General features: G+C 42.6%; 1 protein-coding gene across 2 annotated transcripts in view; it reads left to right on the top strand.

Moving 5' to 3' along the window:
• Positions 1 to 317: 317 nt before the first annotated feature.
• Positions 318 to 24648, top strand: part of MRTFB (myocardin related transcription factor B) — a 191957-nt gene continuing 167626 nt past the window's right edge. The window contains exons 1-2 of one of the 2 annotated variants that reach the window (XM_081089067.1): positions 318 to 385; positions 11666 to 11729. The gene's annotated coding sequence lies outside the window, so the exon portion shown is untranslated. The remainder of the gene's footprint in view (positions 386 to 11665; positions 11730 to 24648) is intronic. The other variant, XM_081089066.1, reaches the window with a different exon arrangement.

Raw genomic sequence — 24648 nt, 5'->3', positions numbered from 1 at the left:
CATATGCCCTGGAGACCAGCTGCTGGGATTACTGTCACTGAGGCCTGGGCTCCAGGCGCGCGCATGCGCACGCGCACCGGCCGGCCAGGTGAGAGGGTGGCGGCCGCCTGTCTCGCACCTGGCTTTTAACCCTTCACCTGCACGGCGGTGGGCGGAATGGATGTAACGACTGGGACGCAAGGCGCCAAGCACCGCTAGGCCAGACCCCGAAGCCGGGGGCAGCTTACAGGGAGCGCGCCGCGTCTATTCCAGGCTCCGGTCCGTGCGCGCCGGCTGCGGGAGGGCGGGGAAGCGCCGGGGAGCCCGAGGGGAGCGAAGTCTCGCGAGATCGCGCGCGGCGGCGGTAGCGGCGGCGGCGGCAGCAGCGGCAGCAGCGGCCGGGGAGGTGAGCTGCGGGCGGTAGTGGCGACCGTTGGGGGCCGAAGACGGGGTGAGAGCAGCGGAGAACCGAGGGTCCGACGGGGGAACGGGCCGGGCGGGCGGCCCGCGTCCTGGGCGGCAGTCCCAGCTCGCCCGCGGCTGCAGCGGAGCCGCCCGGTCCGCCCCGTCCCGGGACCCGCGCGGACGGGGCGGGGCGGCCTGGCCGGGGCCGCCCGGGCCGGTCCCCCTGCAGCCGGAGCCTGCTCGGGTGCGACCCCGGCGCCCGCCTCGGTCCCCCCCACCCCTCCCACTCCGGCAGCGGTGTGGCGCCGAGGACGCGGTGCTGCTGGCGGTGCCAGTACCGTTTGAGCCTTTCCTGTGCGCTGGGCACTGAACTTGAGCGGGTTCCCTCCGGTGCTGCACCGAGAGGCGAAGCTCCCTGCCCGAAGTCACTCACGCTGCGGGGAAGGGCTGGGCTGGGGGCTCTGACCGGGCACCCTGACTGACGCCCGCCCTTGCCGCCCACCCTCTCCCCGCCCCCACGCTCGGGGAGCTCAGGCTGGAGTTCTCTTCCTCGGGTCCCCATCGGGCTGCAGCGGGTGTGTCTGGGAGCCCCCACCGTCCCCGCCCTCCCAGGTTGATGCAGCTTTGTATAGGAGTTTCTTGGGAGGTGGTCCTTGATCCCGAAATGGTCAAGAGCTCTTGCTGGTTCCTGTGCGGGAGCAGACGTGGGCTTCGGGCAGCGGCGGGCGTCAGGTCCAGTGGAACTGGAATATTGGATCCGCGGACTTGTATTCGTTAGGCAGCGGAAAGTTCTTAAGTTTGATTTTGGTTAAGCATGTGATTCTGCTCTTCGGAGCAGTGATGCTCCGCACCAAGGCTCCTTCCCTTTGCCGCAAACATTTATAAAGCCCACTTTCCTGCCCTGAAATGGACCTTACCGCGAAATGTACACGATCGGTGTGATGCTCCGGTTTAAATGCAAGGGAGATCTAAAAGGCGAGCAGTGTGGGGCATGCATTGCCATATCATTCCTTGTAGCACATACTCTGTTAGGAGAGAGCACGTGCCTGGGTGTTTGCACCTGCTTCCAATGAGTGCATTTGGATCGAAGCGCGATAAAAATATTAGGAGCTATTTCTAACAAGAAAAACAAGGGCCAGAGATAGAGATGGGCATTGTGTGTGTGGGGAGGGGGGCTCCAGTGGGGGGACATCTAAGCATTGCAAAAACCCTTTGTTATGATAGTAAACAACTTAAATTAAATTAGAGATAAAATGACACCATAAATTATAGACTATCACAATCAACACACAAATAATATTAATATAACCCCTCTGTGACTGCCATATTTTCAAGTTACATTGTACGGCACCTTTTGTGTCACAGGCTTAGAGACACATTCTGGATTCTTTCTGCTTATTGATAATAATGAATAAAATAACAAGATTGAAATTTAAGGCTTCAGTGCCAGTATCTCACGAGTTTAGATATGTTCAATCTTATGACATTTCAATAACAGTATGTGATGTGAGAAAAATGGTCACTGATTTTTAGACATTAGTTATTTTATCTCAACTTTCTTCACATTAGCTATATTCCCCTAAATTACCTTGGGTTTTCCATAATATAAAAACTTTTCAGTGTTATGTCCTAAAGCAGGGTTCTCGACCTGTGGGTCGAAACCCCTTTGGGGGTCGAACGACCCTTTCACAGAGATCGCCTAAGACCATCGGAAAACACATATATAATTACATATTGTTTTTGTGATTAATCACTATAATTTAATTATGTTCCATTTGTAACAATGAAAATACATCCTGCATATCAGATATTTACATGACAATTCACAATGGTAGCAAACTTAGTTATGAAGTAGCAACGAAAATAATTTTATGGTTGGGGGTCACCACAACATGAGGAACTGTATTAAAGGGTCATGGCATTAGTAAGGTTGAGAACTGCTGTCCTAAAGTAATGCCATTTTATCGTGATTAATCTAGCTGGATATTTAAAAGATTCTCAGGACAAATCTTCACTACATGGGTATGTTCCATGCATCTTGGCCCCCAAACACAGTGGTGTCTCCAGTCATTTTGATAACTGATCATGTCTCTTAGGAGATAGTACTAGCCCCTGTGTGACCTACTGTAATGAACAGCCTTAATTATAATTTACTAGAGGCCCAGTGCACCAATTCATGCATGGGTGGGGTCTGGCGGGCCTGGCCAGTCAGGGCGGATTGGGGCCAGACCTGTTGGAAGGAGGAGATGGTGGGAGGTTGGCCGGCTGGCCTGCCCTGATCAGGTCCCAATCAGGGCTGGGCCAGCTGAGGGGTGGGGCTGAAGGCAATTGACTGGCAGATCCTGCCCCCAATTGGGGTGGGGAGCCAATTGGGGTGGGGAGCCAATTGGGGGCAGGGCAGTCATGGGGAGGGGCTGTGTGCAGTGGGCCAGCTGGCCCTGCCTCTGAATGGGTGGAGGGAGGGGGTGATCGGGGGTCAGCGGCCAGGGGAGGGGCTATGGGAGGTTGGCCAGCCAGCCACACCCCCAATTGGTGTGGCGGGGTCTGATTGGGGGTGGAGCTGGCTGGGGGGATGGGCCGTGGGCTGATGGAGGTGGTGGGGGCCCATCGGGGGTGGGACTGGGGGGGGGGGGGAGAGGCCGCAAGTGGTTGGCCGATGGCCCTGTGCCTGATGGGGGGGAGGGAAGGGGGAATGATCTGGGGTGGGGCCAGGTGGGAGGAGGGGCTACAGGAGGTTTGCCAGCTAGACCCGCCCCCTATTGGGGTAGGGGGGCAATCAGGGGCGGGACCAGCTGGGGGGAGGGGCTGTGGGTGGATCAAGTGGTGGGGGCCCATTGAGGGTGGGCGGCTGGGGGGAGGAGCTGCAGGAGGTTGGCCAGCCGACCCCACCCCCTATTGGGGTGGGGGGGAGATCAGGGGTGGGCCAGCTTGGGGGAGGGGCTGCAGGCCGATCAGGGTGGGGGGACGGGGCTCGCCAGGGGGAAGGGCTGCAGGGCGTTTTCCAGCGGTCCCCCCCCAATGGGCGGTTTGCTAGCTGCAGTGGGTGTCATAGCGACCGGCCAGTCTGGTCGTTACAGCATTCTGGTCACTGGCTTTTTATATATGTATACACTAGAGGCCCAGTGCACAAAATTCATGCACATTAAAAAGGAATTAATTAGAGGAAATATTTTAATATTGCTATTTGCCCTTTCTCTATAATGGAAGTGTCAGAGATGAAAGAAAATTAGTAAAATGTATATGAAAATCTCCCTCCTGTCGGAGTCTGGGGGTGTGCCATGGGACCCAGAGTCAAGTCCCAGCCTGCCCACGCATGCCTCGAAATTGTGCGAGACCCAGACCCAGCTAGCCCCACTGCCATCAAGCCCCGTAGGACTGGGGGCATAGCCTCAGGTCCTCTGGCCCGGTGCCAGGCGGTGGGTGCAGCCTTAGGTCCCCCGTCATGCCCCACCGGGCGGGGAGCTCAGCCTCAGGTCCCCCAGCCTGGCACTGGGCAGGGGGCGTGGCCTCAGGTCCCCTAGTGCTAGGGCATGAGGGCGCAAGAGCGTGATGGCCATTTGCATATTAGCTCTTTATTATATAGGATAGATTACAGAAAAAGGCAGGATTTAACTGACACAAACAATTTTTGTTGGGAAAATTTTTCACCTGTTCTTTCTGACATGTCTAACATACCAAAAAATCAGACCCTTGGCTACTGGCACTTTCATTGATTATTCTAGAATTTCAGGTGGGAGACAAGATTAGCACCTGTGTCCTTCTATCTGAAAAATTTGCTTTGTGTAATGGAAATTCTTATTAGACATGTTGACAACTAAACTCTTGAATAATTGAAGAGTTTGAGACTAGAATAGAGTTGTGAAGTGACAGCAATATGTGTAAATAACTAAAAAGGCCTGAATTAAATAAAATACAAATTATTACTGTATAACCACTTTTTAAATAACCATCATTCTTACATACTAATATCCATATTAGAGAATTTAGAAAATGTGGTTGTGTACAGAGGTGAAAATTAAAATGACCTGTAATCATATATGTCCTTAGTCCTCCTGGTATGATTAGTTAGAAATTGATTTTTCACATGAAACTCAGTGATGAAGTTTAGGGGAAAATGCAAATTAAGAAAGTTCAACTCTGACTATTATGTAGCTACAGTGTAACATTATAAATTTCTTCAACGGTTGTTAAAATTAGAAAGCAAGTTTATTTTCCCGTTTTGTTTAGTGGATAAATTGCTTCTTGCTGTAAGATGTTTATTGTTCATTGGTTGTGACTTTTGAAAGGTGTTACCAAAATAGATATATTTTAAATTGACTTGGGATAGGTTCATTGAATACTTTTGGATTGGAAAATTACCTAAATTGAGAGTAATTAATTTTTATTACTTTGAGCAAGCAATATCACACTCCAGGATAAAAAGAGGTCACTCCCTTTTTTTCCTTTACTACTTAAAAAACATTACTACTTTTTATATTCATCTGTACAGAACTGAACCAAATAATATGACTTGCATAGATATGGAAACTGTTACAGTGTTTAGGCGTGGGGTATACATTGTTGAATGGGCAAAAATCCATGCTTATATGGATGAAAATGAGTTATTATGGACATACCACTGAGATTTTTAATTAAGCAATTTAATTGATGTTTTAAGATGCATATCTAAGATGGAATGGTATCTTAAAATTGGCATGGTTTAATTGACAACTTTTCTTAGTGGTACATAAAATAATAGTGTGTCTGAAAATTGATGGCATTTTAGAGTCAGTGAAATAAGGAATATATAGAAATCTCAGCATATTGATTTATGTTTAACACCAAAAGGGATGACTTGCAAAATGAAGCTATACAGCATGTCTAGATCCTTTCTTCTAAACCACAGTTCTTTACTTGGAAGACTCCTATAAAGATTATTCCCATATAAAACAAATGGAGAGTCAGTATTTGTAAATATGAGAAACAGACTGCTTGGTGATTTTCATGGAGAGCAGATGGTTTGGTTAATGTGTTTGAAGTAAAGTTAATCAGATAGTATAACCAGCAGATGTATGAATATGATTTTTGTTTTTATCATTCTGGAAGGTTCATAGGTCCACTTATAAATGAAAGTTTTCTTAAATGGGACATCCTTAAATAGGATTTCAAAAATTAATAATTATTATTTTAATAAGAAATATGTTTGCAAATATATTTGCTAAATGTTAAGTACAGAATTTATGTGGGAGGCTGCATGGTATCTCTTAGCCAGGAAACCTGTCTAAGGACTTTTTTCCGTCTGATAGTGAGAACAGGTTTCATAGGAAACTCAACCACATGAAGACTGCTTATCTTCTTCCACAGTGGACTTCAGCTTTTCTTCTCAAAATATGGGCCCTGAACCAGCAGCATCCTGGGGCTTGGTAGAAATTCAGACTCTGGGGCCCATCCCAGACCTACTGAACCAGAATCTGCATTTAATACCATCCCCCTCCAAGTGATGCAGGTGACTGTGTGGGAAGCACTGGACCAGATTAATGGCTCTCAAACTTGAGTGTGTATTATAGGAATTTTTACCTACTGCTCTCAGAGTTTCTAGTTCAGAAAATTTGCATTTTCAACAGTTTTCAGTTGATGCTGATGCTGCTGGTCCAGAGCCCATACTATGAGAACCATTAGACTATAGGATTCTTTCCATTGCACCTTCCTGTTCTCTCTTCTAATTCCTCACCCCTTGAAATAACTTTTAAATATATTATTATAGCCCTAGCTGGTTTGGCTCAGTGGATAGAGCATCGGCCTGTGGACTGAAGGGTCCCAGGTTTGATTCGGTCAAGGGCACATGCCCAGATTGCGGGTTCGATCCTCAGTGTGGGGCATGCAGGAGAAAGACGATCTATGTTTCTCTCTCATCGTTGATGTTTCTACCCCTCTCTCCCTCTCTTTCTCTCTGAAATCAATAAAAGTAGATTTTAAAAACATACATTATTATGGTCACATGCTTTAACTTGGTTGAAGAAAAAATTAATCTTTTATAATTTTTAGCGATGTCCACACTAGAATTGCTTATCTGTATATATAAAGAGCCAGGGGCCGTCACATCCGAAACAACTGCACGGACGACTGAATAGGCTGAACGGGGCGATAAGTCTGGCAGGGGGGTTAGTGAGGGACGACCAAACGACTGAGCAGCAGGCTGCATGGGGCAACCAGGCTGGCAGGGGGGTTAGTGAGTGGTGACCGGCCGGCAGAGGGGGGCAGTGAGGGGCAACCAGGCTGGCAGAGGGAGGCAGTGAGGGGCGACCAGGCTGGCAGAGGGAGGCAGTGAGGGGAGACCAGGCTGGCAGTGAGGGGCGACCAGGCTGGTGAGGGGAGCAGTGAGGAGTGAAAAGGCTGGAAGGGGGGGGGGCATTTGGGGGCAACCAGGCCAGCAGGGGGGGCAGTGAGGGGCGACCAGGCCAGCAGGGGGCAGTCGGGGGCAACCAGGCTGGCAGGAGGGGCAGTAAGGGGTGACCAAGCTGGCTGGGGGGCTGTTAGGGGAGACCAGGCTGGCGGGTGGGAGCAATTGGGGGTGACCAGGCCAGCAGGGTGGGGCAGTTGGGGGCAATCAGGCAGGCAGGTGAGCAGTTAAGAGCCAGCAGTCCCGGATTGTGAGAGGGATGTCCAACTGCTGGTTTACGGGCCTAAACCGGCAGTCGGACATCCCCTGAGGGGTCCCAGATTGGAGAGGGTGTAGGCTGGGCTGAGGGGATCCTCCCCCCCCCACACACATACACCGTGCATGAATTTCATGCATTGGGCCTGTAGTCCAGAGGTCCTCAAACTTTTTAAACGGGGCCAGTTCACTGTTCCTCAGATATTCCATACATGCTCACTGCGGCCCCAGAACGAGTCGGCTGCTAAGCAGGACAGGCAGCGGCGGCAAAAACACCTGGCAGGCCGGATAAATGTTTTCGGGGGCCACATGTGGCCCGCGGGCCGTAGTTTGAGGACCCCTGCTCTAGTCTATATAATAAAAGTGTAAGCAACCATTATGGTGGAACAACCAGAACAACCGGTTGCTATGATGCACACTGATTACCAGGGGACAGACGCTAAACCAGCGGTGGGCAAACTACGGCCTGCGGGCCTGCGGGCCGGATCCGCCCGTTTGAAATGAATAAAACTAAAAAAAAAAAAAGACCGTACCCTTTTATGTAATGATGTTTACTTTGAATTTATATTAGTTCACACAAACACTCCATCCATGCTTTTGTTCCGGCCCTCCGGTCCAGTTTAAGAACCCATTGTGGCCCTCGAGTCAAAAAGTTTGCCCACCCCTGATCTAACCTGTCCCTTTCTCTCTGCAGAAAACTTGTTTTGTTTCCTATAGATGCCTATTTTTCTTTGTATAGATAGAAGCAAATACCAGTATAATAATATATACTTTCTCCTTCTTATATAAAATGTAGCATAGTATGTAAATGATTATGCTGCTTTGCATTTTTTAGTTAATATACCTTTTGGATCTTCCCATATTAGTGTATGGAAAACAAATATTTAACAGCTTCAGAATATCCCATTGTATGCCTGTACCATAGTTTATTGAACTAGCTCCCACTGATGCATATTTGAGTTTTTTTTACAGTCTCTTACAATCACAGACAACCTGGCTTGAATAACCTTGTATACATATCATTTTGTATATGCGAGGTGTCTATGTAGGATATCTTTCTAGAAGTTATATTGCTGGGTTAGTGAACAGTGCAATTATAATTTTGATAAATGCTGTCCTCCTTCAGGGTTGTACCATTTTGAACCTTCTTAAATAATATATTAGAGCACCTGTTTCTTCATAGCCTCACCAACAGACTCCAACTTTGGAGTTTATATCAGTTTGATAGGTGAAAAATGATAACTAGGTGTAGTTTTAATGTGCATTGCTATGATTATGAATGAGGCTGAATATCTTTTCATATGCCTAAAGGCTATTTCTAATTCCTTTTCTGTGAACTATCTGTTCTTGCCCTTTGCACATTTTTCTTTGGATTGCTTTTTCTCTAATCAATTTCTATTTGTAAATTAGCGAGTTTAGCCCTTTGCAATGTGAGTTGCAATTACCCCCAGTTGTCATTTGTGTGTGTGTGTGTGTGTGTGTTGTTGTGTTTTTTTGTTTTGTTTTTGTGGGGTTTTTTTTACTTACTTTCATGTATTTTGGTCTAGAGCAGGCTTAAAAGGTGTATCTTTAAGTTTTAGGTAGTTAATATTGATTTTTTTTGGTGCCTGGATTAAGTCACAGAAAAGTCTCCAAGAATTTAGAATTTGCTTTTGTTTTCTTTAATACATTTATAGTTTCATTTTTAAGTTAAATCTTTGATCCATGTAGAATTTATTCTGGCATTCAGGGGTGATGTATAGATTCAGCTTTGTCTTTTTCAATGTGCCCACCAGTTACCTTATCCATTTGTTTCAGAATACAATGCACCTTTATTGTATCCTGAACTTCCCGATATATTGAGGTACACCTCTCAACTTCCTGTTCTATTCCTTCAGTCTTCCTATTCATACACCAGTTTACGTTATTGGTTTTATAAAATGTTTTTGATATTTCATAAAGCTAGTTTCCCTTGTTACCTTTCATTTTCCTGGCAGTTCTTGCTTGTTTATCTTTCCATGTGAACTTTAGAATCATTTTGTCTTGTTCTGGTGGGGGGAATCTCTTTTAAAAAATTGAGATCATGTTAAATTTATAAACTTACATAGGGAGGATCGATATTTTTCTGGTGTTGAATTTTCCTGTCCAAGGACATTGTATATTTTTCCATTTGATTTTACTCTTGAATCCTTGTGAAGCTTTTAAAGGTTTTCTCATGTAGGTTTTGCCCATTTCTTGTTAAATTCATCTTAACTATTTTACTTTTTATTGTTTTTATAAGTACAATCTTCCTTTGTCTTTTCTAAATGGTTGTGACTTGTATATGAAGGCTGTTTATTTCTGTGTAAGTACAGAAATTGGTAGACCCTGGAGTTTTAAGTCATTTTTTTAACAGAATTTAAATTCTGCAGAATCCCTGATATATTTTTGCCTAAGAAAAGGAAAGACTTGGGAGTCAAGCTTGCAGTTTAATTTTGGTCTGCATTTATTAGTTCTGTGGACATCTGGGGATCTGCTTGACTACTCAGAGCCTCAGTTTCTTAATCTGTAAAAGGAGCAATTTTGTCTTTGTTAGAAAGTTGGGAGAATTAAAAAAGAAAATATAAAGCTCATCATATAATTCCACTTCCATCATCACTGCCAACATGGGTTGAAATTTTGTTCTTTTTTCCTTTTTCCTACTCTTTCTCCTCTCACCTTTAAAATGCAAAAAACGAAACTATGAAGAAAAACAACAAAAAGATATTCAAATTGAAATTATAACAAATAAAGTATATTACAATTGTTGTGGTTCAATTTGAGCAGGATAATCAACATACTTGAGAACAGAGAACAGACTCAGACCAGCATGAGATTCTCCCTGCTTTCTATCCTTATTACTTTTTGCCCTCTTGGATGCACCCTGACAATGAGGCTACCCAGACATCCTGTATTTCCTATCATGAATGTTCTGCTATCCAGTTCTATCAGTTCAGATACGTATTGCCCCATGCCAGTAAAAAACAGCATGTTTCTCCTCGTGTAGCTCATCTGTCCTATAGCATGACCCTGGATAGGCTGGAAATGTGAGGAGAGAAACTATGTCTATCCTGTCCACCAAAGAATGCCTAGCAAAATACCTGCCAATGAACAGACTCTCAGATTTGTTAAATAAATGAATAATAATTAACGTTGATCTTTCTTTTGTCTTATGTGTCTGGGTAACTCTTATCTCTCTCCAAGTACCCTATAAGCTTCTTGAAGACAAGATTATCCCATTTGTCAATAATAATGTCAGTACAGATTTTTATTATACAAAAGTATCTACTAGTCCTATATAATAAAAGGCTAATATGCAAATTGTCCCCTCGAACAGGAGCTTGACGGGAGTTCGACCAGGGAGCAGGGCCAGCGGGCCAACCTCCCCCATCCCCTCCCCCTGACCAGCCCGGCCTGATCGTCTGATCAGGGAGGTCAGACTGGACCCCATCCGTGCACGAATTCGTGCACTGGGCCTCTAGTATGTGTGTGTGTGTGTGTGTGTGTGTATATATATATATATATATATATATATATATATATATATAGCCTGTGACCACAAAGCTGTAACGACCAGAATGACCGGTTGCTATGACACCCACTGCAGCCAGCGAACTGGTCTGGTCAGGGGGTGGGACCAGCTGGCCAACCACTCTGTGGCTCCTCCTCCCGGCTGGCCCCACCCCTAATCGCCCCCCACCCCAATAAGGGGTAGGGCCAGCCGGCCAACCTCCTGCAGCTCCTCCCCCATCTGGCCCTGCCCCTGATCGCCCCCCATACCCCAGTAGAGGGCGGGGCCGGCCAACCTCCTGCAGCCCCTCCTCCTGCCCGGCCCCACCCCATATCAGCCTCCCCACCCTGATGAGGGGCAGGACTGGCCGGCCAACTGCCTGCAGCCCCTACCCGGGCCTGATCAGGCTCCAATCGTGCGGGCTGGCTGGTGAACCACCCTCCCGACAGGCCTGGCCCCAATCCGCCCTGATTGGGGCCAGGCCAGCCAGACCCCACCCATGCATGAATTCATGCACTGGGCCTCTAGTTACTAGAGTATACTAGAGTCTAGTATAATAATAGAAGCAATAATTAACATTTATTGAACATTTGTTACATTCCAGAAACTGTTATAAAGTCTTGATGTGGATTACTTTATATAATCCTCCACAATTTTGAGTTGGATATTGTTATTATACATACTAGAGGCCCAGTGCATGGCAGGCCCCACCCTCTGGTCGAACTCCCGGTGGAGAGGACAATTTGTATATTACGCTTTTATTATATAGGATGGGGAAAATGAGGCACACAGGCTTGGGGACTTGCTGAAGATTACACAAGCTAGGAAGTGGAGAGCTGGGGTTCAATGCAGGTGTTCTGAGTCTAGCAGCCCAACTTTTCACTTGCTTCAGATCTTTAAGACAATTTGTTCAACAGTATAGTCATTTATGTAGCTCCTTGAAAATTTTAGGGAAAGTTATTTAATTATACTTGCAAGTCTCAACTTTCTTTCCCAACAATCCCACTTTAGTAACTTCCATTTTGTTTTTTCCAATTTATCTCAGACTTCATGTTCTCCAGGAGGCTTTATTTGACCACCTGTGTGGCATGTAAGTGTTCAATAAAAAGTAATTTTCACTTTTTTCCCCCCTTTTCCAGGTTCACAATAAAGGTGCTAATAAAGAGAATGTAAGACAAGAATATAATTAAATATTTGACTGAGGTAAGTTTTTTTATGATTTAATTTTTTCAAAAAAAAAATTCGTCCTTATTGTTTTTTGTTTGTTTTATTTTTTAATCCTCACCTGAGGATATTTTTTCCATTGATTTCTAGAGAGAGTGGAAGGGAGGGAGGAGGTGGAGAGAGAGGCAGAGAAACATCCACATGAGAGAGATACATCGATGGGTTGCCTCCCGCATGGTGCATGGTGCACCTATCTGGGCCAGGGAACCTGCAACTGAGGTATGTGCCCTTGACCAGGAATCGAACTTGAGACCTTTAAGTCCCTGGGCCGATGCTTTAACCACTGAGCAAAATTAGCCAGGGCTTATTATTTTTAATTTCGCTCCACAGCCTGTTTTCTTAAGATGTAAGAGGGAGATTGCCTTAGGAGGGTTTCAGTTCATGGCACCTGGGGTTCTTAGGTGGATGCCAGAACGGTGGGCTGTTTGAATAAAATCATTTAAATTCTCATTATCTTCTTGTTTGAGGGCATGCTACTGAGGAGATCTAGCAGGTGGAAATCCATAAGCGGTTTGGTGATTATATCTACAACATTCAGGGAAAGCTTTGTTTTTTTAAGTAGGGAGTTGAAGAGATTTGAAGTCACTTCTGGTAACATAGCAACACTTTTCTTAAATGAAAAGGTGTTGTATTTTGTTGTTATAATAATGAGAAAAACCTTCCATCAGTATAAAACAACATAATGACATAAGTAAACATCCAACCTCTACCACCCAGAAATGACTACCATTAGTATTTTGGTGAACATACTTTTAGGAATTTATCTGTAAAATAAGTATTTACATACAAATCTTTAAGTAAATTGGTTTATACTATATATGATGGTCTTTTTAATGCAGCAATATGTTCTGTACATCTCTACACATGCTTGTTAAAAGACATGCATAATCATACATGATTATTTTACTGGCTATCTAACATGCCATTGTTTGAGGCAACATAATTTATGTAATCACTCCTTTGACAACAGAAATTTAGCTTGTTCCTAAGAGATAATAGTTAATGATGTGTTGATCAACCCTGTACTTACATTGTTGTATACTTACTCATTTATTTTTTAGACATACAGGTGCTGAGTCAAATATTATACACGTTTTAAATATTGATACATATGGCTAAAGTGCCCTCTGTAAAGACTACCAATTTATTACCACCACCCTCCCACCTCATCCTGATCCCCAGCAAAGTCCATGAGGGTCATGTTTTCTATACCCCTGCTCACACTAAGTTTTTAAATCTTTTTAATTTTCTCCAGTCAATAGGAGAAAAAAATGGTACCTTTTTGAGATAGCAAGGTTTTTGCCTCAAATAAACTTTATGTTTTCAAAGACCTCTTTCATCCTATATAATAAAAGGCTAATAATATGCGTGGAACAACTGGTAACTATGACACACACTCACCACCAGGGGGCAGATGCTCAACACAAGAGCTGCTCCCTGGTGGTCAGTGCACTCTCACAGGGGGAGCGCTGCTCAGCCAGAAGCCGGGCTCACAGTTGAGGAGTGCAGTGGTGGTGGCGGGGGCCTCTCCCACCTGCAAGGCAGAGCCACTCAGCCAGAAGCTGGGCTCACAGTGGCGAGCGCAGTGGCAGTGGTGGGAGCCTCTCCTGCCTCTGTGGCAGCGCTAAGGACCCCTCAGGGGATGTCTGACTGCCGGCTCAGGCCCATTCCCTGGCAGTCCAACATTCCCCAAGGGGTCCCGGACTGCCAGAGGGCTCAGGCCAGGCTGAGGACCACCCCCCCACCCCCTACACGAATGTCGTACACCAGGCCTCTAGTTTGATATATTTATTTACATGAAGAATTTCCTTATTGAGACTGTATCTGTGATTCTCATGTGTAAGTGAGACACTCTTGGACTTTAAATGTGATGAAAATGATAAAATATGTTGTGTTCTTTGTTTTTAGTCTATTGCCCTAACCCATAAATATTTTTAAATTATTGAGACTAATTGTTTTGGGTACTGAAAGTTTCCCTCTATAGAGAGCAATGCCTGTTTTTTTTAAATTTATAGTAGAGCTTTAAAAACTTCAACTTCTTAATAGATTTCAAACATGGGTACAATTGCAGAAAAACATACCGAATAGGATTTACAAGCTTGGGTAATCATGGAATATTATTGAGTTACATGAACTAAGTGAATATGCTTTCACATGTAAACCTATGAATATTGACATTAAGTCTCATCTGTCCAAAGGATTTTGCCTGTTGCTGATATGAATGTGGGCTCTAATTTTATCTTTGTTTTCGATTTTATTTCGATCAAATAGGATTATACACACTATTAACCTACTCTTTCTTCTTTGACTCAATAAAAAACAATTAAAACTTCCCACCCCAGCCAGTTGGAGTGTTGTCCTAAACACCAGAAAGTTTCCAGTTCGATTCCCAGTAGGGCACATTACCTAGCTTGTAGATTCGATCCCCGGTTGGGGGCATGTACAGGAGGCAACCAATCGATGCTTTTTCCCTCTTCCCCTCTCTCTCTCACTCTCTCTCTCAAAAAATCAATAAAAACATATCCTCAAGTGGGGATTAAAAATTAATTTATCTTTTCCCTAGATATAAAATGCATATTCTTATAATATAGATTGCATTCCATGTGAGTGCTTTTAAGTCCAAGTTAAAATTATTGAGGCCAGGACCAAGCCTGTTTTATTTACCAGCTTACATCTAGCAACTCATATGATACCTGGAACATACATACATGATAGACACACAAACCATTTTTGAAGGAGTAAATGATTGGTGTATATTGTCATTGAGTTAGAATTAAGATGTAAAAGAGAAGTATCTTAAATTTTAATTAAGAAACTTAATTTCTTGGAGAATAAAACTAGCACCTGTGGTTTTTAAATGCTCACAAATATAGACATACATAGTTATAGTGACACTTGCTACCTTAAAATTTTTTGACATTTTGTTTAGACTATTGATTTGGACTATATCTCATTTCTTTTTAGGCTCATATACATTACGGTATTTTAAATATTCTTTTTCATTTGTATTTTTGTTGCTGTTAAGGGCAAAGTAGTATCTAAACTAGGAAGGATGCTAGCTCTTATTAAGGAATCCTATTTATATTTCCTATTATAGACGAAGTATTTTTTCAGTTATGTTATTTGAAGACAAGGATAAAGTGAATTCCCCCAAATATATTTTTAGTTATAATGGAGAGAAATTGAGTTGTATTTTAATTGTGTGGTTCGACATTTATTAAAAATAGGTAGAAGTAGAGACAGAGGGAAGGTGGGGGTGGGTGGGTGGGAAGGAAGAGATCAACCAAAGAACTTGAATGCGTATATGCATAACCCATAGACACAGACAGTAGGGTGGTGAAGGCCTGGGGTGGGGGGTAGGGGTGGACTAGAAGGGATCAATGGGAGAAAAAAGAGGACATATGTAATACTTTCAACAATAAAGATAATTTTTTTTTTTAAATAGAGGTAAAGATATGGATTGCCAGCCATGGAGAATATATAAATCTTTGTCCTGTATCCTGCCTATTAAGCTTTTCTGACTCCTACACCGGTTTTTCACAGCCAAAATAAACAGAGAAGATGGAAAAATTATCTACTCCGTTTTTGTTTAATGCTCCCCAGATAACATGAGTTTCCACTGATTTTAGTGAGGGAGGAAGAGGGACAGAGAGAATAAAAAAACACATCGATGTGAAAAAGAAATATCGGTCAGTTGCCTCCCATACTCACCCTGACCAGAGATGGAACTGCAACCTAGGTATGTGACTTGACTGGGAATCAAACCCACCACTTCTTGATGTAGGGGATGACACTCCAGCCAACTGAGCCATATCCATCAGGGCTCTAATACGTTTTAGCAACATTGTGAATTCTTGTCTCATACATTTTGTTTCCATTGGAATATGGGATTCTAATAAGGGAATGCATGAGCTAGTTTGTTATTTGCATGTAACATTTTAAAATTGATTTAATAATTTAGCAATTTTTATTTGTGTTTTAATTTGCTTAGCAACTCCTTCCTTAAAAAATAGTCCAGCCTGGCGGATGTGGCTTAGTGGATTGAGCATCATTCCATGTACCAAGAGGTCCTGGGTTCAATTCCCAGTCAGGACACATGCCCAGGTTTCGGGCTTGATCTCCAGTAGGGGGCCTGCAGGAGGCAGCCAATCAATGTCTCTCTTTCATCGATGTTTTTGTCTATTCCTTTCCCTCCCTCTCTCCCTAAAAACAAACAAACAAACAAACAAAAAACATAAAAAGAGTCCAGTTCAGCTGGCGTTGCTCAGTGGTTGAGCATTGACCTAGGAACCAGGAGATCACGGTTCAATTCCCCATCAGGCATATGCATGGGTTGCAGGCTCATCCCCACTGTGGGGTGTGCAGGAGGCAGTCCATATTAACTTTGGACTGTATTTTTTTAAAAAAATAGTCCAAAATTAAATGTAGGCAGACTTGAAATTACTGGATTTTTGGTTGTACCTAAATTGAGATTTCCTAGACTTTTCCCTCTGATATTGTGGCTAATGGTATAAGCTTATATTTGTTTTCTAAAATAACCACAGTTTTGGGGTTCTTTAATCTCTTTTCTATGGCAGTATAGGAATTTGTGTATAGGTAGCTTTCATTTCACTGATGAGTTAATTTTTTTAAACCTAATTCTAAAAATATTCCTGGAAAGTGAGGAATTACTACCAGTAGTAGTTAAGACTGTCATTTATTTCTCTTAGCTGCATTTGTAAACATTTTTATGCTGTACTAAAATAGATTTTGCCCAGCTGGTGTGGCTCAGTTGTGTCAACCCATGAACCAGGAGGTCATGGTTTAATTTCTGCTAAGGGCACATGCCCAGGTTGCAGGCTTGATCCCCAGTAGTGGGGCACCGGGGGGGGGGGGGGCCCGGGTGGAGGAGGCAGCCAATCAGTGATTTTCTCTCATCATTGAAGTTTCTATCTTTCTCTCCCTCTCCCTTCCTCTCTCTGAAATCAATAAAAACATATTAAAAAAAGAAACAGATTTTAAGATATTGTTACGTATTTAGTGAGTTGGATTTTGTGCATTTGTAATAGTTTTTTCCTATTTTAGTCATCAAGCTTAAAATTTAGACTGGCAGTGTAAGTGGTTATTTGATTGGAAAATTGGAAAGAGGAGAAGTTCTGTCTTCATATACAGAATTTGTGGTGCAGAATATTTAGATGAAACTCCAATGATCAGGGTAAGAGTATAGAACTGCAGTAGGAAGGAAAAAAAATTTAAGTGCTTATATACAGAGGATAATAGATCCCTAACAAAGCCAACACTGGGCTTACTTCTATAATATCTGTAACTGAGTTGGTCTCTCACAGAGGTCTTATTAACTCAGAGTCTTAAGGGTAGAGTTATAGAAAAAGGATGGAGAACAGTAGATTTGGGTCACAAGTTCCATAGAGAGCGCAGTGCTTAGTGCAACTCCCTAGGGATATCCTCAGTCTCTGACTGTCCCATCCTCCTTGGGAAGTTTTTGTCCTTCCTAACTCTGGAAGCTTTGCTTAGTGTGCATGATGGATATGTGTGTGGAGCTGGGCAGAGAAGTCTGGCTCTGCTTATTACTGCTGTCTAGGTACTCTCTTTAAAAAGATTTCCAACATGGGAGTATGGCTGAACACCATCATTTCCCCTGTATCATAGTATAATGACAAATATGGGAGTATCATCCAAGTTTTTCCTTCATGCCAGTTTGTTCAGCGAGGACACGTAGTTCATGGTAAGGGTTGTGTTTGTGTATATTAAACCCAGTAAGTTTTGTTTTAAATAGATTTCAGTGTATTCTAATGTAATAAAGTTTTTCAGTCTGAATGTTCCAGCAGCCATCACTCAAACATTAATTGCTGTCATTGGCAAAGGATATCCTCCTACATCTTTTCTGGAGTCTTAAAACCATTCCACTTCCTTTTTCTTTTACTTTGAGAACTGATTACTGACACTTGGAAATTATAATCAGACTAGAGGCCTGGTGCACAAAATTTGTACACAGATGCAGTCCCTGGGCCTGGCTCGTGATCAAAGTGTGAGCGTCTGATGTGGAAGGGCAGGTCCCAGCTGACCTATGGGCCCTGGGCAGCACCTGGGCCTCCAGGCCCCCGGGTACCCCTCTCCACCTGAGTCATCAGGCTTCCGCCGCCGCTGCTGGTTGCCATCTGCGGGGCAATCGGTGGGGCTATCAGGCCCCGCTCGCACCTGCCTTGACCTGGTGCTGCCCACTCACCTGGTCTACCATTCCACCACTGTCCCGCTCTCGTTTGGGCCCACTGGGCTGGCAGTACCTCCACTGCCGCCCACTACCAGTGCCATGTCACCAATGCCCGCCATGTTCCGTGCTGCCCCCTGGTGGTCAGTGCACGTCATAGCGAGCAGTTGGAACTCCTGGTCGAGAGGACAGTTTGCATATTAGGCTTTTATTATATACAATTGCATCAATCTTAATGAGATGGTTACCAATTATTGCACTGAATAATATGCATTTTCTCTAATAGTAATTGTTTCTCTTGGTGCCTCTCTCTCAGTTCAGTGCTTTTAAATACTTCTTAGGTGAATGAATGCTTTGTGTCATGCCCTAAATTAAGACATTTAAGACAGACTTTCTTGATGGCTTTCCCACCTTCAATTCTACAGGAAGGGAGATAATTTATTTAATGTGAAATCTTCCTAGAATCTTTCAGTTGTTAGATGTACTTGGGGTAGAAGAAGGATGGCTGATGTCAGTTACTTATATGATGATATAAACTCTAAAACGAGTATGTGCTTGGGAGAGCTGAGAGCAGTGAGGGTTTTTATGGTGGGCCATACATGTTGAGCATTGGGCCTCTACTGTTTGTGTGCATTCCGTCATTTAGTGCTCACAAGTCTGAGAGGACAGATGCAGTCACCCCGGTTTTAGAGAATAGAAGGCCTCGGTTATGCACTTTGTCCGTGGGTACACAGCATAAGTAGGTTAGAAAAAACAGTGACTGGAATCCAGATCTCTCTGGCTCCAAAGTCCGTGCTCTCTTCTTATGTACATTGACCGAGAAAGGGGTCTCACAGTTGCTAGGATGTTTCTGTTACTGTAGATAATTGAAGTGTTGGACAGAATGAAGATGAAGCTCCTTTGTCATCACCATCACCTTCGTTCCTACCATCCTCTTTATTTCTATCGTTCTTCAACATTAACTGATGAAGTTTAGGAGCCTGCCAGGGTGTCTGGCTCGCTGTGTTCAATACAACATAGGCTTGTTTAATTTAACAGTGCTCTGAGATGAAAGGTTCCTGACGGCCAAGTACAAACAGACCTTCTGTTGGATGTTAATTTTGTTATAGAAGAGATGCTTGTTTTTCCTTGCTCTTTGCTAATAAAGAAGCTGGCACATTTTCTCATGTGTTAAAAAGGATTTTGACTTGTTTATATGTGTGTAATCAAAGGGAAGTGAACAGTTCTGATAAACATTTTCTTTGTGCAGATCTTCGGTTCATTTCACACCTGCCAGGGAATTGCAAATTGTGTGCTCTTGCTCTTTTCTCTTTTTACTTTGGATTTGATTTTATGGTTGGTCACTGTAGGGATTTCATGGTAGGAAAAGAAATAAATTGTTTCTTCATTTGAACAGACTCTGTGTTTTTTATAGCAGGTTATCCTATAGTAGGCAGAATGACTTAACCAGGCCACTGCACAGAGGTGTCATTGTATGATTTTTTTAGTCATTTTTTAATGACAGCTCTGTTGAGATATAATTCACATACCATAAAGTTCACCCATTTAAAGAATACAATTCAGTGGATTTTAATATAGTCACAGAGTTGTGCACTGATCCCCACCGTCTAATTCCAGAACACTTCCATCACCCCGAAAAGAAACCCCATACCTAAGGAGCAGTCACTCTTCATTCTTCGCTCTCTTTAGCCCCTGGAAACCACTTTCTGTGTCTATGGATTTGCCTCTTGGACCTGTCGTATAAATGTAGTCACACAATATATGCGGCCTTTTGTGTCTGGCTTCTTTCACTTGGAATGTTTTTGAGGTTCATCTATTTTGTAGCATGTATCAGAAATTTCATTTCTTTTTGTTGCTGAATAATATTCTATTGCATGGACAGACCACATTTTGTTTATTCACCTATTGATGGACATTTGGGTGGTTTCCACATTCTGGCTGTTATGAATAATGCTGCTGTGAACTGTCAGGTATAGGTTTTTGGGAGGACATATGTTTTCATTTCTCTTGGATATGTACCTAGGACAGTGATGGCGAACCTTTTGAGCTCGGCATGTCAGCATTTTGAAAAACCCTAACTTAACTCTGGTGCCATGTCACATATAGAAATTTTTTGATATTTGCAACCATAGTAAAACAAAGACTTATATTTTTGATATTTATTTTATATATTTAAATGCCATTTACCAAAGAAAAATCAACCAAAAAAATGAGTTCGCGTGTCACCTCTGACACATGTGTCATAGGTTCGCCATCACTGACCTAGGAGTAGAATTGATGGGTCTTATGATTAACTCTATGTCCTAACTTTTTTATGAACTGCCAAACTGTTTTCCAAAGTGGCTGCATCATTTTACATTCCCATCAGCAATGTTAGAGGATTCCAATTTCTACATATCCTTGCCAACATTTCTTATTTTCTTGGTGTTTGTTTTTTTATAGTAGCCATCCCAGTGGGTATGTGAAGTGGTATCTCACTGCGGTTTAGCTTTGCATTTCTCTAATAACTAATGATATTGAGCATCTTTCCATGTGCTAATTGGCCACTCATATATCTTTTCTAGAGAAATACCTGTTCAGATTATTTTTTTATTTTTAAATTGGGTTGTCTTTTTATTGTTGAGATGTAATAGTTCTTTATTCTGGACATACACATGTACACACACATTCTTGTCAGATAAATGAAGTGTAAAAATTTCCTCCCATTCTTGAAGTTGTTCTTTGAAGCAGAAAGCTTTTATTTTTTTATGAAGTTCAATTCATCTACTCTTTGGTTGTTTGTGCAGTCTTCTCTCTTTTTGAAATTCTGTGTAAGTTTAAAAATCTCTCATTATTTCTCCTATTTAAAAAATTGATGCAAAATTGAGTGGTCAGCTAGTTAACTATGTAGGGGATTAGGGGTATGAAACATCTTTCATTTTTTCAAATATTCTCATCTAATTCAATGTGAAAAGACCAATTTTTCTAATCTAACACCTACTGTGCCTTTTTTTTAAAAAAAATTAGAAAAATGACTTTTCAGTGTTCTGCCTAGCTCAGAATGCAAGCATAGTTCTGTGAACTTGACTGGGCTTGGGGATCCAGAGTGAGTGGAACATGGCCCTGTCCTTAAGAAACAAGTGCTCAGATGCCATGCTAGTAGCATGCACAGAGGAGGTATGCAGGAGAGGAGGGAGTACTCTCCTCCATCTGGGCAAGGATGCCTTGTTAAGAGGAGACACTTGTGTTCAGTCCACAAAGATGTTAGGGTCTATGATTCTCTCTTCTGGTTACTTGCTGCTGTGTTTGCCATGTTTCCTGGCACCAGATACCTTATAGCAACAATGTTTAGGATTATCGATGTAATAAAATGTTGACATAGGTGTGATGACTTTGATGCCTAGAAGCGAACCTAAAGAAACCAGTTTAATTTCTTTAGGTCTAATTAGTTCAGCATGGTGTGTGTGTGTGTGTGTATGTGTGTGTGTGTGTGTGTGTGTCTAAGCAGAAGCCGTGTGTGTGTGTGTGTGTGTGTGTCTAAGCAGAAGCCGTGTGTGTGTGTGTGTGTGTGTGTGTGTCTCTAGCAGAAGAAGCTGTAGGTGTGTATGTGTGTCTCTAAGCAGAAGCTGTTTGTGTGTGTGTGTGTGTGTGTGTGTGTGTGTCTAAGCAGAAGAAGCTGTAGGTGTGTATGTGTGTCTCTAAGCAGAAGAAGCTGTGTGTGTGTGTGTGTGTGTGTGTGTGTGTGTGTGTGTGTCTAAGCAGAAGAAGTCCAAACAGATTCATATAATCACAGCATAAAATTTGAGGCAGGGAGTAACAGTTGTTTGGCTGGAGAGGATTATAGAGAGTTGGGTGTCCTGTTAATGAATTCAGATTTTCTCCGTTGATGAGTCCGGCAAGGGGAGAGTGATGTGGTCACTTTGGTTACTGTATATGGATGTTGGGTGCAAGGGACAGGACTGGACACAGAAGACCCATTAAACTGTTACACTAGTCCAGGTGAGAGTTGATGAGGGCCTGAACGAGGGTATTTGTGGCTGAGTTGGATTAGACAACAGGCTGGAAACATGTAGGAGCTATTAGGAATCCTAGCTACAGGTAACAGAAACCCTGCTCAAACTATCTTAAGTTAAAAGAGAGATTAATTGGAAGGTTCTTGGAGAAGGGTACACAAGAAAATGAAAATGCTGCAGAGACCAGTGATGTTGGGGATTAGAAGTGGTACTTGTTATCACAGGGGCTCTTTCCCCTCTCTCTGTTCTCTCAGGTTTTTCCACAGAGTAGCAGCCATCTTCACACTCTCCAATCAAGGGGACAAAAGAGCTTCTCCCTCCCAGCTGTACTCTTTAAAACCCCAGGGGCTCTCGGCTTTGGGTTTTTGTGCCTTCACTAGGCGTTGGGGTCTTTGTGGAAGCTTTCTACCACCAGCACATTGGGAGTGCCCAAAAGAAGTGAGGGAAAGGTTCTGGGTGGAGCCAATCCCGTCCATCTACTCTGGAAACACAGACCAGACCCCGAAATTGAGAAGATCGGAGGAGGAAGTGGGGGGTCAAGAATGCCTCCCAAGTTTGTGGCTTTGGTAACCTGTAATGATACCATCCAAGAATAAGGGTTCGGGGGCAAGTAGGTCAGAGTGCAGTGAATAAAAAGTTCCGTTTTAGACCAGCCTAGACTGGGACATAGGTCTAATCACAATTTGTATGTTACCCATTTTTATGATTTGTTGATTGGTTTGGCTTCCTTTACCATTAGAAGCCCCACAAGGACAGAAACTGTCTGTTCTCTTTGCTATCAATCTCCAGAGCCTAGCATACTCTAGTTGGCAGTAGTAGGTATTTAGTAAATAGATGTGAATTAATGAATTCAAGTGCACATTTCCTGCAGGAAGCTGGATGGACAGTTTGTATCTCAGGTGAGGACAGGAAATACAGACTTGGGAGTTATCAGTGTAGGGGTAGATGGTAAACAAGCCCAAGAGTGGTCTTTATTGGCTAAGGGACTGAAAATTTAGATATCGTGTAGACCTGTAATTTTCATGTCCAGGTAGTGAAATTACCTTTTCTCTTTTTACTTTGCACTGTTGCACTGCCTAGTATTTAATGCCAGTAATTACCTACTGACAGTCCTGCCAATGATTTTTTTAAAGTTTGTGACAGATTAGAATTAGATTTGTGATAGATGGAAAAATAAAGGTGATAAAGACAGATTCTGTTTCCTTTTAAGAATAACTGACTCATGGTATGAGACCTTGGATATGACTTCAGATCACTCCTGTAAACTCTCACAAAAGATGTTTATAAAACACTTGGAACAATACAGATTGTACTAAGAAAATGTGCTTTGATCAACTCTGGAGATACAAAGCAGGGAACTTAATAAATCAAGTCCTATTTGTGAATAGAAAGGACTGGAAGTTCACCTTAAAAGTAGGAATTTAGTTCACGTTCAGACTTAAATTTTGTATTTTGAATAGCAGATGTTATCTTAGTTTCATCTTTTATATAAAAATAAAATGAATTATAGATTTCAAATCTTGGCATCTTGAAATCTGACTCCTGATTCTGATCTCTTAATAACTATTGGAACACTAGTCTAGAAATGGAATTTGACTTTCGTTTTTTACCCTTTAATTTGGAGGTAAATGTGCTTCCAGCTCTGTCTTCCCTCTGTACTCAGGAAACCAAACCACTGGTACTTTGGATATGCCATAATATTTGTTATTTAAATATAAGAAAAACACGGTCATTTTTATATAAAGTAGTAATATTATGTTCACACTTGGGAGAAGTTGGTTTTTGTTGTTTTCATTTTAAGGCATAAATACAGTTGTATTACTTTCGTAGGCTGAACACTTCCCAACCTAACACCCTGCCATATGACAAGATATTATAGTAAATTGCATATGTTTTAGTGTCTTAGTGTCTTAGTTTCCTCCAAGCTCTCCCCCCCCCGCCCCCCGCAGCAGAGACGTGAACCATTTTTTTAAAATTTATTTAATTTTTTTAATTAAAGAACTCCTACTAAATTTGCCTGACTCCAAATGCAGGCCAGTGTCTTCTAGCAAGTTGTAATATAATAGAGCATTTCTAAGAACTCCAATTGAGTAGCTTATAGCATCTCAACTTTTGAAATTACCATAAGTTATATTTAATTCTTGCATAAATTAGTTCAGTACATGATTACATGGAAAATCTCGATGCTGAGATCCCAGACCCCTGCAAATTGTATCCCTTTTGAAATCAGAGGTGAAATTAAAGAATGCTGATTTCTGGAGGCACTCTTATTAGTTCCTGGAAAAATATAGTTAAAATGCATCTGAAATGATTTTATTCTTAGGAGGTAGTTAGCTTCTTTCTTTACTAATTAATTCTTCAAAGGTAGCATTATTCAAAAGAGAGAAGGTGACAGCCTAGATGTCAGGGAGGGAGTAAGCAGCTCTCACAGACTGGTAAACATGGGGCCCTGAAGAAGGAGCCTGAATCCTCCTGTAGTTGGTTTCTAGGCTTTGTCAGGGTCACTCCTCTAATGTACTACCTAAGGCGACAAGATCACTTTCACATACACGGTCTTTCCACTTATTTGATTTTTGTATGGCTGATAAATATAATTTTAAAAGGATCATTAAATAATGGGGGGAAATCCAAACATTTTATCTCTCCCTAGATTTAGTCTAATTAAGAAGAATTTGTTTGAAATATGAAAAGTATAAGACAA

Source organism: Myotis nattereri (genome assembly GCF_964212035.1).
Source record: "Myotis nattereri genome assembly, chromosome: 4".
Lineage (NCBI taxonomy): Eukaryota > Metazoa > Chordata > Mammalia > Chiroptera > Vespertilionidae > Myotis > Myotis nattereri.
The sequence above is the reverse complement of the archived record's forward strand: the minus strand, read 5'-3'. Positions and strand labels throughout refer to the sequence as shown.